At 38.3% G+C, this 10,241-nt stretch overlaps 2 long non-coding RNA genes across 2 annotated transcripts; both read right to left on the bottom strand.

Moving 5' to 3' along the window:
* Window positions 1–393: 393 nt before the first annotated feature.
* Window positions 394–2,317, bottom strand: LOC137136590 (uncharacterized). Its single transcript, XR_010915605.1, has 3 exons — window positions 2,159–2,317; window positions 1,938–2,030; window positions 394–735 (listed from the first exon to the last, which is right to left on the bottom strand). It is a non-coding gene; the product is annotated as an uncharacterized lncRNA (long non-coding RNA).
* A 5,734-nt stretch (window positions 2,318–8,051) lies between these two features.
* LOC137136591 (uncharacterized) lies at window positions 8,052–9,886 on the bottom strand. Its single transcript, XR_010915606.1, has 3 exons — window positions 9,744–9,886; window positions 9,523–9,615; window positions 8,052–8,391 (listed from the first exon to the last, which is right to left on the bottom strand). It is a non-coding gene; the product is annotated as an uncharacterized lncRNA (long non-coding RNA).
* Between the last annotated feature and the right edge of the window lie 355 nt (window positions 9,887–10,241).

Consider the following 10,241-nt stretch of genomic DNA (forward strand, 5'->3'; position numbering starts at 1 on the left):
AACTTTGTTGCGTGTACTTTGTCACCTCGAGTTATGTCCCGTCCAACTGTGCTACTTCTTTACATTTTGTCAATTGATTTTGGGGAGAATATCCACTGTGCTTAGGACCAAACTCTGCCAATACAGGTTTCTACTGGTAATCACAAGAAACATTTTGCATAAATAGCAGAAGGAATTCAAGTCAGACTGAAGCCTGAAAGTGAAAAGATGAGTGGGAACTGTTAAATATTTGTGTGGTCATCTCACTTAGATCAAGATCTACCTTTGCATCTTAAAGTCATAGCATTAGCACAATCAGAGTCCCTGACATGAAAATGGCACTGAAAATAATGACATTGTGATGTGTCACAAACATTACAGTGAAAAAAGAATATACAAATCTCTACACAGATCCATTTTAGGATTTAAATTTTTATTGTGTGATGACATAAACGGTTGACAGTATAGAACTGTAAATTTTGTATCAATGTTCTAATTCCAATGGGATTTCGATGTAGAGATCTCTCTTTAATGTTTTCCTTCATAGCTGACTTTGCTGTGACTGGATTCCTCTGCTTGTTGTAGCCAACATGTGCAGCTCAAAGATAAAACAGCTTATCTGAAAGCTGGATGGCTGGTTCCAAGTGCAGGTACTGACCAGACAGGAAAGCCAGTTTGTGGGCATCCTTGCATGGTGCTGGAACAGGAATGGTGCCTGGCCAGTTCCAGTACAAATGGCAAATCTTGAATGTTAACCTGAAGTGGGACAAAGTAATAATACTGTGTTATCCATCTAACCATACATTTACATTAAAGCCATATGATGTAAGACAATATATCATATGATAATCTGATAATTAAAAATAATGATTTAAACTAATATTCTGACTGCCTTTTCTAATTGTGCTGTTTTTTATTCAGCATGCAACATTTCCAGTTTATTAGATAAACCTAATTCCTAACTTCATGTTCAGCTCAGAAACCCATCACCTGCATAAGTTCTCTGATGACTCAGCCATTATTTGTCTGATCACACATAACAGAGCACAGACAACTGATCTAGGACTTTGTGGACTGGTGCCAGCAGAGCTGCCTCTAGATCAATGCACGGAAAGCCTGCAAGAGCTGGAGGTGGACTTCCCCATACACACACACTCTTCACCATCACCGGGAAACATCCAGGGAAAGGACATTGACAGAGTGGTCTCCCACAAATACCTGGCTATTCACCTAAACAGTAAACTACACTGGACAAATAACACAGACACCCTTTATGCGAAAGGACAGAGCAGACTCTCTGCTTAGACTAAGGTCTTTTGGAGAGCAAGGGTCACTGCTGGAGGCCTTTGACTCTGTGGTGGCCTCATAGTCTGCTGGTGCAGTAGCATCTCTACAGCATAAGTTGTTCAGGAAGGCCAGCTCAGTCCTGGACAAAGTACAGGAGGTGGGAGAAAGGAGGATGGTAGGCAAGCTATCATCCCAGCTGGAGAACAAATCTCAACCCATGTATGACACACTGACATCTCTGAGCAGCTCCCTCAGTGACAGACTGTTACATCCTAAGTGCCTAAAGGAGCGATATTGTAAGTCTTTTCTCCCTGCTGCTGTCAGACTTTACAACCCGAGCTGCTCCCAGTGAACCAATACTCACTATAATATACATTCCTACTACTGACTGTAACACAGTGCAGTAACATCAACCCCAGTGCAAATGTTTGTTTATTGTATACTTATTTGTACTGTATACTATTTTTTATCCTTTACAGAAATTCTTGCTGTATTCTCACATACTCCCCCTCTGAATAAAGTCTAGACAATGTCAGGATTCCAGTGCATGTGTGAAGGAGGCTTTTGATAAGAATCAATTCTCAATCCTAAAGGGACATTCCATTCTGAGGTCTGAAGGTATAAGACAAAGCTAACAGGACCAGAACATGGTGCTGACACATGAAACCCACCTTCATAGCTATGAAGTCCTTCCTCATTTTCTCAGGGATTCCAGTCATGAAGGAAAGCTCTGGAACCAAAAGCATCTCTCCAGTAATGATTTGCTGCAAAAAAAATCAATATTATAAAATTATCTAAACAGTAAATTATCTACTGCTCCAATGTCAGAGAAAAAAATATTTTGTTTGTGAACTTGCTTATGTTTATATGCTGCTGTTGAGTGTGTACTCACATGACATCCAGCACAGAGTCATTCCGTCAGACACAATGTAGGTATAGGTATAGGCGCCCATCTGTGCGCTCGATACTGGTTGAATACCCCGGCCATAGTTGATGCCTCCAACAGACAAACCGGACAATAAATAGGCCACGGTTGTCAGGTTGTCACTGGTGTTTGCTCCTTGATGTTAAAGTGTAACTTAGAACTAACCAATGATTTTCAAGTATTATCTCGCTCTCTGCATCATAATGATTTCACCCCACCAGTTTCAGTCCAGTTATCTTCGTTACCCTTTAACAAAAGAACAGCAAATCACGTTATTTCGTTTAAACATTCTTAAAGTGTTAAAAAGTTAAAATTTCTGTCAAAGTCTGGCTTTGTGTGAAACGGATGAGAAAAGCAATTTAACACATACAGATACAACTAAAAACACAAACTACAGCAGTAAGCTAACAGAATTCAGGTTTTCTTAAAGTAGGAACATTGTTTAATAGAAATACTAAACTAAATTAAACATGACATGATCATGTGACTGATGGATAAGAGACAGAATCTTTTGGTAGTCTTGCAAAATGTGTTTTGTTTTATTATTTACCATAAGTCTAAAGAGTGTGCCTCAATTTCAAAATACCTCCTGAGCACTACATTGTAGAACGGCAGGCACAGATCAGAGTTGGGTGGTAAAATCTTTGTCGTCTGGATTTTGATTTGTGTGTCCTCATTTTCAGTTTGTCTCAAAGTCTGGAGAACAACAACCTGGATGCCCTCAAATTATTATGCAAATAAAGTGCATCTAATATTATGTTTATTAATGTGACAGCCTTCATAGGAAATCCGTCATCTGCATTTACAACTTTAAATCAACTAACATTATCAACTGCCATTAAATAATTTGAAATTATATGACAATACAACAATTCTTCCAAAGCTGAGCTTCAAACAAAAATTTCATAGAAAGGTTGGTTTGAGTAAAAGATTCTGACCCTTTTGATTTGATATTCATGGTTGTAATAAGATAAACTGGCACAAGGGAAGAGGAAGAAAAGTAGCACTTTAGACAAGTGTTTTCATCCGCCACTGGTGGAAACATGGCAGGTGGTCCTTATAAGTAAACTATGAATTTTGTGAACCTCTGCTCCCGTAAAATCTGACTTTGATACCTACGTCATTCAGTTGAACTGGCAGGTAGAGTATGGAGCCATCAAAAGCCACTGCTTCCCCTGTGGTTGAGCGGTGATCTTTCATCATCCCGAAACGCATCGCCATTGATTCAATGTTTGGACTGAAAGATAATATAAAATATATTTAGCTTCCTTGGACTGACAGTGTTGAGCAAACCACCTATTGGTTAAAATTGCTTAGTAGCTGGATTTGATCAACACTAGTGCTTCAGTGTAATTGTAGCTTTCACCCCCCATATTGATTTCATATTTATACTGAGCTTTAAAAATAAATTCATTATCAACATCATGAATGGCTGCTGAAAAGACAGTTAGAAGATACAAAACTTACGTAAATGTAACATGGTACTGATAAACAACTTCATTCCTGCAGTGGATCGGGATGTGGTTTGAGGCAATATTTATAAAAGCTCCCTTGGTTTCAGCTTTATTAGGTGAGCAGAGGAAAATACACAGAAAAAGTTATAACTCCAGTACGACACAACCACAGTCACCTTCACAAAGCAAGTTGTAGTGTTTATGTCAAACCAAAGTGCAACGGTTATGTCTCCTGGAGAAGATGGAAGTAGTGGACGTCCCACCATCTTGTGAAGGGGCAAACCTCAGCCATGGAAACTGTAACAGTTCAAATTACACAGCCAAGGATGTAAATCTGATTTTGCAATTGTGTCTATGATTAATACATTTTATTTAAAGATTGCTCAAGGTCACTGTACACAAAGAGCAACAAACGCTAATCAATAATAGGTGGTATGAAGAGAGCACAGAGAAAGTTAAAAGCTTCAGTCAGAACTCATGAAAGGATAAACAGTTTGAAATAAGTTCCAAGGTACAATTTAAAGAAAGAATCCATGTTACAAATGTTTTCTGGAAGCAAACTCCAAAGACAAAAATCGGTGCAAATAAAAGCTCTAGATCCCACTGGAAGAATGTAAGAGGTACAGTTGATGTTTGTGCTATAGACACTGGCACATGCACAATGACACTTACTTCAAATCCTTGGATGGTAAAACATCACTACAGGCAGTACTACTGTGCAAGCAAACAAAAAAAAATCTTAGGAACAGACCAATATTAATGAAAACAACATATTAATGGGAACACTTGTCTCATTTAAGCAGTGGGTGCTGTGAAATATCAACTAAACAAAATACAAAAAGAACTTAATGCAAGAACACGTGTGATTTAGCATTGCCCCTAACTTATTCACTCATTAAGCATCAAATACTATGTGAGCAGGAAATTCATGTGTGTTCTGATAAAACAAGTGTGGTGCCAAGTAAGTCAATACCAGAGCAGTTATAAGAGATGAACACTGATCTAATAACTACTAATATCAATACAGGTAATTAAAATAAAAAGAATGAACTTGGTTTGTATGAACACAGGAAATATAACAAACTGTTTTTCAAACTGAAGGTTTTCAGGACCTAAAGGGAGAGTCCATCCTTGCAGGACACTGTCAGAGCTTCCCCACACTCTTACTTACTTAGCAAAAGATAAACTTGGCCTTAAGAAAAGTATAACTAAGAATGACTCACTGTACTCAAAGGTTAACAAAAAAACAAACCAAGGGAAAATAATTAGACAGATGATGAGGTGAGTTAGGGTCCAGCCTCAACTGAAGTTATCTTTGCGATTTTCATCGAATTTTTAACAGACTTAGATCAAACATGATTAAAATTACTTACAGAAACTTGTTATTCAGATTTCAAGAAACGTATGACGCTAGTTTATAGATATACTGGACTTGTACCAAGTTCAAGTCAATCTCTTCCTTGTTTATGGTTTTACATGAAGGTAAAGGTGCAGAAGAGAGTATATCATCCATGTCAGGACCTTCTGGGTTGGATCTTGATAAGGATTCAGTGTGGTCCTCTTGCAGGGGAATGTGGATCATTTATACTTAAAGGCAGAGGATCTGTGTCCATTTGCATTTACATGTCACATGACAACTTTGAGTCTTTGCTCATAGAGAAAGTTGATTTAAGCTTTCCAACACATGATCTAAGAAAGGAGAGGGTTTGCTCCCCTTCCTCTGGGAGATAGGTTAAAGGTCAGTTTGTCACTTTGAGCAGTAATCTGTCTCTGCAGCCCTGAGTGTACAGAGTGTGTCTATTTTAACTTCTCCCAATAAAATAAAATTGAGGCTTATATGCGTTGTATCACTGTGTATGTGAGAAAACTGAAGATAAACCGCACAAGTTCTATTTTAGAAGTTACCACTGGTGATTTTCCTGTGTACAAACAGAAGAACAGACTGATCTTCTCCTCAGCAGTGAACAGGAGCTGCTGTAACAAACACGTGAGGTGGAGGAGGTTTCTATTAAAAATGTCCTAAACTTAAACTGGACAGGATTTTTAAAGTCAACAAATCCGTGTTCACGTCCATCTCACATGGAAAAGGCTGTGGACACTGACTCCTGCACATCTCCTGTGTCTGGTTAGTTACTAAGACATGATCATTAAACAGTTGAACACAGGCAGTGGGTTGCGCTGGTAGTTTATTAACCAGAGATTATTCTGTACAAACAGCTTCAGATTAGGTTTCATGATTAGATTAGTCTAAAATTAACTGTTCTAAACAACACTGAACTACATGTTGGACACAGTAGCTTATGAGGAGATGGTGATGATGATAATGATGATAACAATAAATTCCAGCTGACAGACTCAGCGCATTGACAAAAGGAGCAAACAAAGAATTCACGTTTTCATAAACTGCGCCAATTGTGAATTTTTAAAACAGAAAATAGTCTAAAAATGAGCTCGTTGACAGCTGTGGGAGGTGGTTGTTGTAGTTTAGCCAACAGCTGATACTAAAGAAAAATTACAGATCCGCACGAAAAACGTAACACTTAAACTGAAAACGTCCGGTGACATTTATAGACCAAGTTTCGTCCATAACTGGTCTTTGGTCTTTAAGTGAATTATAATATTAAACTATAAGGAAAATAACAGCATAAGTCAGATACGTTTTTTATAAATCATTTGGTGGAAATGTCACTGCAGTACATGCAGTTCTCAGATCTCTACAGCAAAACCACGCACAGTAAAACATGACCACAGCCCACGATGAAGAAAAACTAATCCAAGTAATTAACGTAGAATTTCCACCGTGTGTAGTTTTTCCAACACTGGTGATCTGTAGACCTGTGCTTCCAACTAGGGGAAGAGAGGAGAACTTATTTTAATAAAGAATGAAGACTTTAAAGCTGATTGATGGCTATAGGTCTTTCATGGAACAACTTTGGAATCAAACTTACAAATCCGGCATAAAATCTCATCATGAGCCACGTTAAAGAGACGGAGACACAATCTATAGGAAATCTTATGTCCATCACATCATCTGACAAAGTCAACATCCTGTCTCCGAGGTCTACAGACAATTCCTTGGACTTCATGACTTGGCTTGTGGTTATGTGGTATTGTTAATAGAATTTTGAGGAAAATAATGAATTTGATCCATTTTGGAATAAGGCGGCAACATAAAATGTGAATACTTTCTGGATGCACTGTAGTATATGTTATTTTAATTTCTATTAGTGATTAGTGATATTGTTATGAAACTGTGTGTGCAGCTGCCCCATGCTGAAATGTTTAACACGTTACAGTATGAGCTCTGTAGCGCCACCGTGTTGCCAGTTATATAACTCGTTTTGTAATTTTAAAAAAATGCAATGACTGATTTGAATAAAACTTTACACATATGTGCAGGAAACTGCCCTGAACGCATGTGTTAAATTTCACGTTTTTTCTCCATTGGAGAAGTTTCTCCATTTTTGTCATCTTATCTTCAGAACTTCATTAGTGTTGAGAGGGTAAGATGGCAACAGTTGATTCCTCATGACAGGCTGCCATCTGCTGGAGAGTTCGTGAATAGCAATTGAAAACGTCTTCATTGTTTCATGTGCTGTCACTTCCAATCTCACAGCATCAAACAGCAATATCTCAAAAACTACACATGCTAAAATGATGAAATGCTTCACATATTACAGTGTTGCCTCTATTGCTCCGCTGGATGTACTGCAAATGATTTTTATTGTTTTGTTCGAGTGCTGTCGCTTCTACAATTTTCAGAGCTGCAGATTCGAGGATGGCTGCAGCAATTACATGCATTTTCTGTTGGAAATGCCCATTATAGTTATTATTGTCATCATGATCTTTTATTATTCTGACTTCCTTACTTATTTGCCACCTAGCTACTTTGGCATAATTTCAGCTAGAAACACCATTTAAACTTCAAAACGTTCAGTTTATAAAACGACAAGGGAAAAAAAATGTTCAGCTTATAAAAGACATTATTGCTCGTATATGACTTTTGGAAAAAACTTTGTTGCGTGTACTTTGTCACCTCGAGTTATGTCCCGTCCAACTGTGCTACTTCTTTACATTTTGTCAATTGATTTTGGGGAGAATATCCACTGTGCTTAGGACAAAACTCTGCCAATACAGGTTTCTACTGGTAATCACAAGAAACATTTTGCATAAATAGCAGAAGGAATTCAAGTCAGACTGAAGCCTGAAAGTGAAAAGATGAGTGGGAACTGTTAAATATTTGTGTGGTCATCTCACTTGGATCAAGATCTACCTTTGCATCTTAAAGTCATAGCATTAGCACAATCAGAGTCCCTGAAATGAAAATGGCACCGAAAATAATGACATTGTGATGTGTCACAAACATTACAGTGAAAAAAGAATATACAAATCTCTACACAGATCCATTTTAGGATTTAAATTTTTATTGTGTGATGACATAAACGGTTGACAGTACAGAACTGTAAATTTTGTATCAATGTTCTAATTCCAATGGGATTTCGATGTAGAGATCTCTCTTTAATGTTTTCCTTCATAGCTGACTTTGCTGTGACTGGATTCCTCTGCTTGTTGTAGCCAACATGTGCAGCTCAAAGATAAAACAGCTTATCTGAAAGCTGGATGGCTGGTTCCAAGTGCAGGTACTGACCAGACAGGAAAGCCAGTTTGTGGGCATCCTTGCATGGTGCTGGAACAGGAATGGTGCCTGGCCAGTTCCAGTACAAATGGCAAATCTTGAATGTTAACCTGAAGTGGGACAAAGTAATAATACTGTGTTATGCATCTAACCATACATTTACATTAAAGCCATATGATGTAAGACAATATATCATATGATAATCTGATAATTAAAAATAATGATTTAAACTAATATTCTGACTGCCTTTTCTAATTGTGCTGTTTTTTATTCAGCATGCAACATTTCCAGTTTATTAGATAAACCTAATTCCTAACTTCATGTTCAGCTCAGAAACCCATCACCTGCATAAGTTCTCTGATGACTCAGCCATTATTTGTCTGATCACACATAACAGAGCACAGACAACTGATCTAGGACTTTGTGGACTGGTGCAAGCAGAGCTGCCTCTAGATCAATGTGGTCTCAATGTGGTCTCTGTGGTCAGAGTGGTCTCCCACATATACCTGGATGTTCACCAAAACAATAAACTGCACTGGACAGATAACACAGACACCCTTTATGGGAAAGGACAGAGGCGAATCTCTCTGCTGAGGAGACTAAGGTCTTTTGGAGAGCAAGGATCACTGCTGGAGGCCTTTGACTCTGTGGTGGCCTCATAGTCTGCTGGTGCAGTAGCATCTCTACAGCATAAGTTGTTCAGGAAGGCCAGCTCAGTCCTGGACAAAGTACAGGAGGTGGGAGAAAGGAGGATGGTAGGTAAGCTATCATCCCAGCTGGAGAACAAATCTCAACCCATGTATGACACACTGACATCTCTGAGCAGCTCCCTCAGTGACAGACTGTTACATCCTAAGTGCCTAAAGGACCAATATTGTAAGTCTTTTCTCCCTGCTGCTGACAGACTTTACAACCCGAGCTGCTCCCAGTGAACCAATACTCACTATAATATACATTCCTACTACTGACTGTAACACAGTGCAGTAACATCAAAACCCAGAGCAATTGTTTGCTAAATTGGACTGTATACTATTTTTTAATCCTATACAGAAATTCTTGGTGTTTTCTCACATACTCCCCCTCTGGATAAAGTCTAGACAATGTCATGAGTCCATTGCATGTGGAAGGAGGCTTTTGATGAGAATCAATTCTCAATCCTAAAGGTACATTCCATTCTGAGGTCTGAAGGTATAAGACAAAGCTAACAGGAGCAGAACATGGTGCTGACACATGAAACCCACTTTCATAGCTATGAAGTCCTTCCTCGTTTTCTCAGGGATTCCAGTCATGAAGGAAAGCTCTGGAACCAAAAGCATCTCTCCAGTAATGATTTGCTGCAAAAAAAATCAATATTATAAAATTATCTAAACAGTAAATTATCTACTACTCCAATGTCAGAGAAAAAAATATTTTGTTTGTGAACTTGCTTATGTTTATATGCTGCTGTTGAGTGTGTACTCACATGACATCCAGCACAGAGTCATTCCGTAAGACTTTGTGAGACACATCCATACAAAGGTATAGGCCCCCATCGGTGCGCTCGATACTGGTTGAATACCCCGGCCATAGTTGATGCCTCCAACAGACAAACCGGACAATAAATAGGCCACGGTTGTCAGTGTGTCACTGGTGTTTGCTCCTTGATGTTAAAGTGTAACTTAGAACTAACCAATGATTTCCAAGTATTATCGCGCTCTCTGCATCATAATGATTTCACCCCAACCAGCTTCAGTCCAATTATCTTCGTTACCCTTTAACAAAAGAACAGCAAATCACGTTATTTCGTTTAAAAATTCTTAAAGTGTTAAAAAGTTAAAATTTCTGTCAAAGTCTGGCTTTGTGTGAAACGGATGAGAAAAGCAATTTAACATATACAGATACAACTAAAAACACAAACTACAGCAGTAAGCTAACAGAATTCAGGTTTTCTTAAAGTAGGAACATTGTTTAATAGAAATAC

This window comes from Channa argus, chromosome 11 (assembly GCF_033026475.1).
Source record: "Channa argus isolate prfri chromosome 11, Channa argus male v1.0, whole genome shotgun sequence".
Taxonomy (NCBI): Eukaryota; Metazoa; Chordata; class Actinopteri; order Anabantiformes; family Channidae; genus Channa; species Channa argus.